General features: G+C 51.0%; 1 non-coding gene across 1 annotated transcript; it reads left to right on the top strand.

Annotated features, from left to right (window-relative positions):
• Positions 1–524: 524 nt before the first annotated feature.
• On the top strand, positions 525–630 carry LOC113259304 (U6 spliceosomal RNA). Its single transcript, XR_003317550.1, has one exon. It is a non-coding gene; the product is annotated as a U6 spliceosomal RNA (small nuclear RNA).
• Positions 631–5,954: the final 5,324 nt, after the last annotated feature.

Here is a 5,954-nt window from a genome sequence, read left to right as displayed (position 1 = left end):
TCTAGATTTTTCTTGCTCTTAAAAAGAGACCCCCAGGTAAAACCAAACCAAACCAAGCAAGCGAACCCTTCCTTTGGGCAAGGTTGTGTCTAGATATGACACCCAGATGTCTGCAGCCCTGAGGACAGAGCTGACACATGGAAAGGAACTGGGTCCTCGGTGACAAATTAGACCCTGGAGTAACGAGCTGTGGGGCTGCCTTCCTCAGAGTTATGTGAGCTAACAAAGTTCCTTGTTATTTAAGACAGCTCGAATCAGAGATTCTTTTATTCTTTTCTTTTATTTTTTTAAAGATTTATTTATTTATTTATTTTCAGAGAAAGAGAGAGACAGAGAGAGCACAAACGGGGAGCTGCAGGCAGAGGCAGAGGGAGAAGCAGACTCCCCGCTGAGCAGGGAGCCCGATGGGGGCCTTGATCCCAGGACTCTGGGATCATGACCTGAGCCAAAGGCAGACACTTCACCGACTGAGCCACCCAGGTGTCAATGAATCAGAGATTCTTTTAAAAAAAATGTATAGAGTTGTGCTTGCTTCAGCAACATATATCTAAAAATTGAAACGATACAGAGGAGATTGGCGTGCCCCTGAGCAAGGATGACAGGCAAATTCATGAAGCGTTCCATGTTTTTGGGATGAGCAGTGGGTGTTGCAGGTAAGTGATGAATCTCTGAATTCTACTCCAGAAACCAATATTGCACTGTACGTTAACAAACAAAAATTAAAAAGATGTATAACGTAAAAATTTTATAAATTCTACTGAAGTATCATATACATACAGAAAAGTGCATACAGAATAATTCCCACAAACCAGGTACAGGTTAGTAACTGGCCTCACGTGGAGGAACAGCACTACCTGTAACAGGGCGGCCTCGGGGAAATAGGCCATGTCACACGTGATCAAAATTACAAGTGCAAACGTAAGAGTTGAGGCCCCGTTGAGGTCACTGGGGCATCACAGCAAACGTGTAAGGAGTGCCCATTAGAAACCCCTCTCTCCTCTCCTGGTCTCCCCGAACCCCACCCCTCCTCCTGCAGCCACTCTGTCCACACGGGTTTCGGTCCCATAGTCTCTCTCCAAATCCTGCTCAGCTTGCCCACGTTGTCGTGCAAGGCCGAGCCGCCGCGTTAGCCGAAACGGCTGCTGCTGAGTGTCCCTCAGTGCGTCCCGGGTGCGCCGTGAGTGGGTGAGGGACACCCACTGTCACGGAATTGCTCCACCGTGTGCCCTGGTCCCCATGGGATGGGCTGAAATGTAATAAGCCCTGGGACTTTGGACATGTGTCTACTCGGGCCCTGGATGTTATCTTATTTGTGAAATGGGTCGAATAACAGCAGCTACTTCCTCGGGCTGTTCTGGGGGTGGAATGTAAAGGGCTTCCATGTATTAAGGGGGTTCGTGTTCTGGGGTTTCGGGGATAATATCTTTCCAGTTTCCACCCTATGCAGGAAGGGATGCTTCCCACCGCGTGCTGTCAGCGGAAGCACCGAAGATCCCCCGTGTCACTGGAGCCGGGCAGACCCGGGGGGCACCTGCTGGGTACCCGAGCAGAGCTGTCTGCAGCCTTCAGCTGTCCTGACACAGGAAGATCAAGGCAGCAAGTGGCCTTGTGCAGGGTTTACGAGGGAAAGTGTGTTCTCATCTAGACATCAATCCAATCGTAAAAGCTCCAATTAGAATAAACTTCGAACAACTACATATGAACACAGACTGAAAATAAGCTACAAATGCTATTTCTGGTTTTTGGTCTAGGACGCACCACTGCTAAGTGGACCTCGGGTGGAAATAAAAATGTAGGGGTGGGGGCTTCACGGAGTCTGGAAGACAATAAGCCAACTGTAGATGAAGAAAAATTTGGACGAATCAGAGCAGAGTCAATAGCTAAGCCTTCTCTTCTCAGAAACTGACCTTTAGAGATACTCACATTAATTGGATATTAAATTGTACACCAGTATTTCCCAAAGTTCACCCATTAGTGCATAGCTGACGTGATTTTTCCCTGTAACTATTTATCACTTGTACTATATTTAATTAGTATTTCTCCTTCAGTGAGTTCCTTAAAAAATGTCTTTAGCCTTACTCTATAATTTCTATTTCTAATTCACATCAAAGCCACTACATAAGCATCAAAAGAAAAAGTGTCCACTCTGTGCCACTGAAAACCCAGCACCCTTTGGTAGGTATTTGCTCCTGTCATTGACTTTGCAGACAGTGGATCACTCCCAGCCAATCTCAGCAAGCCGTGTTCATAAGGTCCTGAGCTAAAGAATGTCCCCAACCCAATGCTTGTTCTCTTTAACCAGCCCCACGCCTCTCACACGGCTCCCCATCTCAGCCACGGTCGATGGCGCTCTACCAGGTCTTCAGCCTAGAAGGCGGTGGAATCGCTCTTCGCTCTGGTCTTTCTGCCAGCCTTCGAAGCCCGACAGGAAATCCTGTGGGCTCTGCCTTCCAACACATCCCTGTTCTGACAGCTTCACATCATCCCACCTCCAGCCCCTCGTGCAGCCTCTTGGTTGGGTGTCATGAAAGCCTTTACACCGTCTTGCTGCTTCTCAGCCCGCCTCTCTGCCCCGTCTATTCCCCATAGATCCTGGGTGATAGATTCACTGGAAAGCTTTCCAGAGGCCAGATGATGCCACGCTCTGCCCACAGATGTCTGAATACTTCCCATAGAAGTCAAAGCAACAGCAAAAGTCCTTCAGCCCTTCCTGACCGCCGTCCCCTGCACGTCCCCCCCACGCGGCTTGGCCCCATGTCCAGCTGCTCCTCTGTTGGTCTCCCTGCTCAGGTAACCCTGGCTGTCCTCTCCCCCTTCAACCCAGCAAGCACATTCTTGTCCAGGGATCGTTGTGTGCCCCTCCTTTTTCCAGGAATGCTTTTCCTTGGGCACAAACATGGCTTGTACTGTCTCCCACTTCCTTCAGGTGTCTATTAGAATGTCACCTCATCAGAGAGGACTTCTCTGATTCTACCGTGTTCAACAACATTCACTCACCTCTTATTTTGCTTTCTTCTTCTTCTTAGCACGTATAACCTAACAGATTACATTTAATTTCATTTTTTGTCTGTCTCCTCCCATTTAGAATGGAAACATCACGAGAAGATGCTTAGGACTTTGTTTTGGCCTAAAAGGGTAGGCTTGGCAAATAGTAGGCATTTAATAAATACATGAATAAATATTGGGTGGCATAAATACTATTTGACCATCACAGTCGAGGGGCTGGTGCCCAGAAAGAGCAGAAGCAGGGAGGGAGCCCCACCTGCCCCAGCTCCCGTCCCTTACAGTTGTAGACACGCTTCCTGTGACACGGGTAACGTTCTTCCTGACTCACATGCTCATTCATTATTATGCAACGATATTACGCGGAGCTCCTTTCTCTGCTACATGGGATGCTGCCCATTACATGAATCACCGAATAAACCCAGTAGGATCTTTAAAATGTACTCAGTTGAATTTTGCTTTTTGAGCAGTTCCAAGGAAACACAGGAGTGACACATGGCCTTTGTGACCCAGATGAAGAAGTCACATGGCATAGTTTCCATGGTGTCTGTTGTCGTTACGGGCAGGCACAAGCCCACCCAGCTTCCGGGGGGAGATGACACAGATCCCCACTTTTCCACCAACGGAGTGTCGAAGAATTTGCAGCTATGTTTTTGAGCTGTCCCAGGGAGGCATGACTCAGTTAGAGGGGAGTAGTTGGGAAAGCTGGTTGAAAATAAAAGTTTGAGCAGGGGCGGGATAGGGCAGGAACGTTTAGGAACCATCCAGAGAGCCACGTGCCCCCGTGGGAGACTGACAAGGAGAAATGTCAAAGCCAAAGGCTTGGGCTGGGTGAGTTTGAATACCTGGTTCAGGAGTCTAGTCTTTATTCCGTAGACAAGCGGTGTTTCAACCGTTTTGCGTACGTATCCCTAAGGGAATTTTGAAAAACACATTATTTAGGTTCGCATCCATTTCCCCCCATAATTTAAACAGTGTTGGCAAAGGTCAGCAGCTCTACGTGGTCATTCAGGCTGATGGAGGTTTTCCACTTTCTTTCTGTGTCATCCAAGGTCACTGCGATACATCCCTCCAGGTCTGTGCTGGAGCCGGGAGGAGCTCCCGTGGGAAGGCGTTATGGGCCAAGGACGGGCTGGTGCAGGTCACTTGTGCTCACTCTCCATTGCCAGACCTCAGCTAATGGCCACTCCCGACGGCAGGGAGGCCAGGACGGAGCGAGGAACACAGAGTGTGGACGAGCTAGCAGTCCTCGGCACAGAGCATCTGTATGGATGGCATTCGGCACATTTGCTGCCATCCAGGAGCATTCCACACAGAGGCTGCCGCTCTTGCTAACATTATTAGTAATACGCATTCAGTGTGCAGGCTGTGTTGTGCACAGATGGATGCGCACGCCCTGTCCTGGGGCTCGGAGGCCCCCCAGGTAGATGCACTTCAGGCAAGGGGGGCCCCGCAGCCTGGAGCCCAATTCATAGCTAATAAACCTCGGCCGGCAGCCCGGCCGCTCGGGTCAGTGGCTGCAGACAGAGGCTGTGCTAAGTCCCGGCACAGCTCCCCACGTGGCTGTTCGTCCATCTCCTGCCCGCCTTCGACAATCCACCCCCCCTCCTCTCTGCCTGGCACCCAACTTCTACCTCCAGAAGTCCCAGAGTAGACCCCGTGACACCTGAGGAAAGCCAGGGACTCGCCCTGGGCCAAGAGGCAAGTTTCCGTCCCCGTAGAGGCTGCTCGAAGGAAGTGTCCCAACAAGCACTAGAAAGGTGGCCCCAGCTTTAAGAAGTCCAGGCTTTTGTGCTTGCTGTGTGGGAGATGGGTGGAATGTCGCCCACTTGCAAGAACGGATCGAACATTCCATGTCTTTGCTTTCTTTTCCCTGCCACTGATCCCAGGGCCCAAACGGTCGGAAGAGCGAAGTTTTCCCTCTGGATTCTAGGAGCCTTGGAGACTAAAACAGAGGCTATACTGCAGGAAAGGGACGTTGGCTTTTGTCTTGGGAAGGCCACCGGGGCAACAGAAACAGTGTCTTATTTGCTTCCTTAAACTCCCAACTTTAAATGCCTAGTATCAGTTTTTTTATGTAGTTACAACCTCTCTAGACAAGTGGGCCATCCTCTGACCAGAGCTTCACGCCTTCCTTCAAAACGACCCTGACTCTCCAGGTGGGAGAGTCCCCTGGGTACTGGGAGCTGGGTGCGGTGGAGACAAATGTGTTTTTTTCCAAATCAAACAGGAGAAGCAGGTGTGCCCGAGTGAATGTGCATGCACGTGTGTGTGTGTGTGTGCGCACGCGCGTGGGTGCAAAGTGACGAGCTCCAGGTGTGACCTTCCAGGGCTGGTGCCAGGTTTTTCCGGCAGCAGGCTCACCCGGGGCGCGATCTGCCTGGGGTGTGAGTCAGCACACAAGTAGTTAAGTCACAGCGGGGCTCCGGGCAGAGGAGCGCAGTCGGCCTCGGGGACTTAGCATGCAGCACCGCTCAGCGCTCTGCAGAGGGGGGCCTGGCTCGGGGCTCCCCAGGAGGACTGACCTGCCACCTGGAACAAAACAGCAGCAGGTCTAGGTACGTTGCTGGGCTTGGATGGATGGGGTTTTGCTTTTTCCCCAGAGGGCGGAGCAGTGGTGGTTTGTGTTTGCCACCAGAATCCCCTGGACACTGAATGGGAGCCTGTGTTTATGGGGGGGGGGGGTGTGGAATAAGCCCTAGGGAGGGGGAGGGGAGGGGAGCAGACCCTCATCCTCGGTTATGTGTCCCTGGCCATGGCTGTGGCAGGTTTCCTCAATTCCGTCCGCATTCCGGTGCTGGGAGTTAGGTCGTTTGAATGTCAGCGGTAGAGGGGGGAATTCAAAAGGGCTCTGTTTGCTGTTTTTCTGCCAGTCTTAGATCTACGTTCAGAGATGGGGATTTGATTTGAAGAGTTATTTGCCGAGTTGGTGAAATCGGGTAGCAGATATC

This window comes from Ursus arctos, unplaced genomic scaffold (assembly GCF_023065955.2).
Source record: "Ursus arctos isolate Adak ecotype North America unplaced genomic scaffold, UrsArc2.0 scaffold_7, whole genome shotgun sequence".
Lineage (NCBI taxonomy): Eukaryota > Metazoa > Chordata > Mammalia > Carnivora > Ursidae > Ursus > Ursus arctos.
This window is presented reverse-complemented; position numbering and strand designations above follow the sequence as displayed.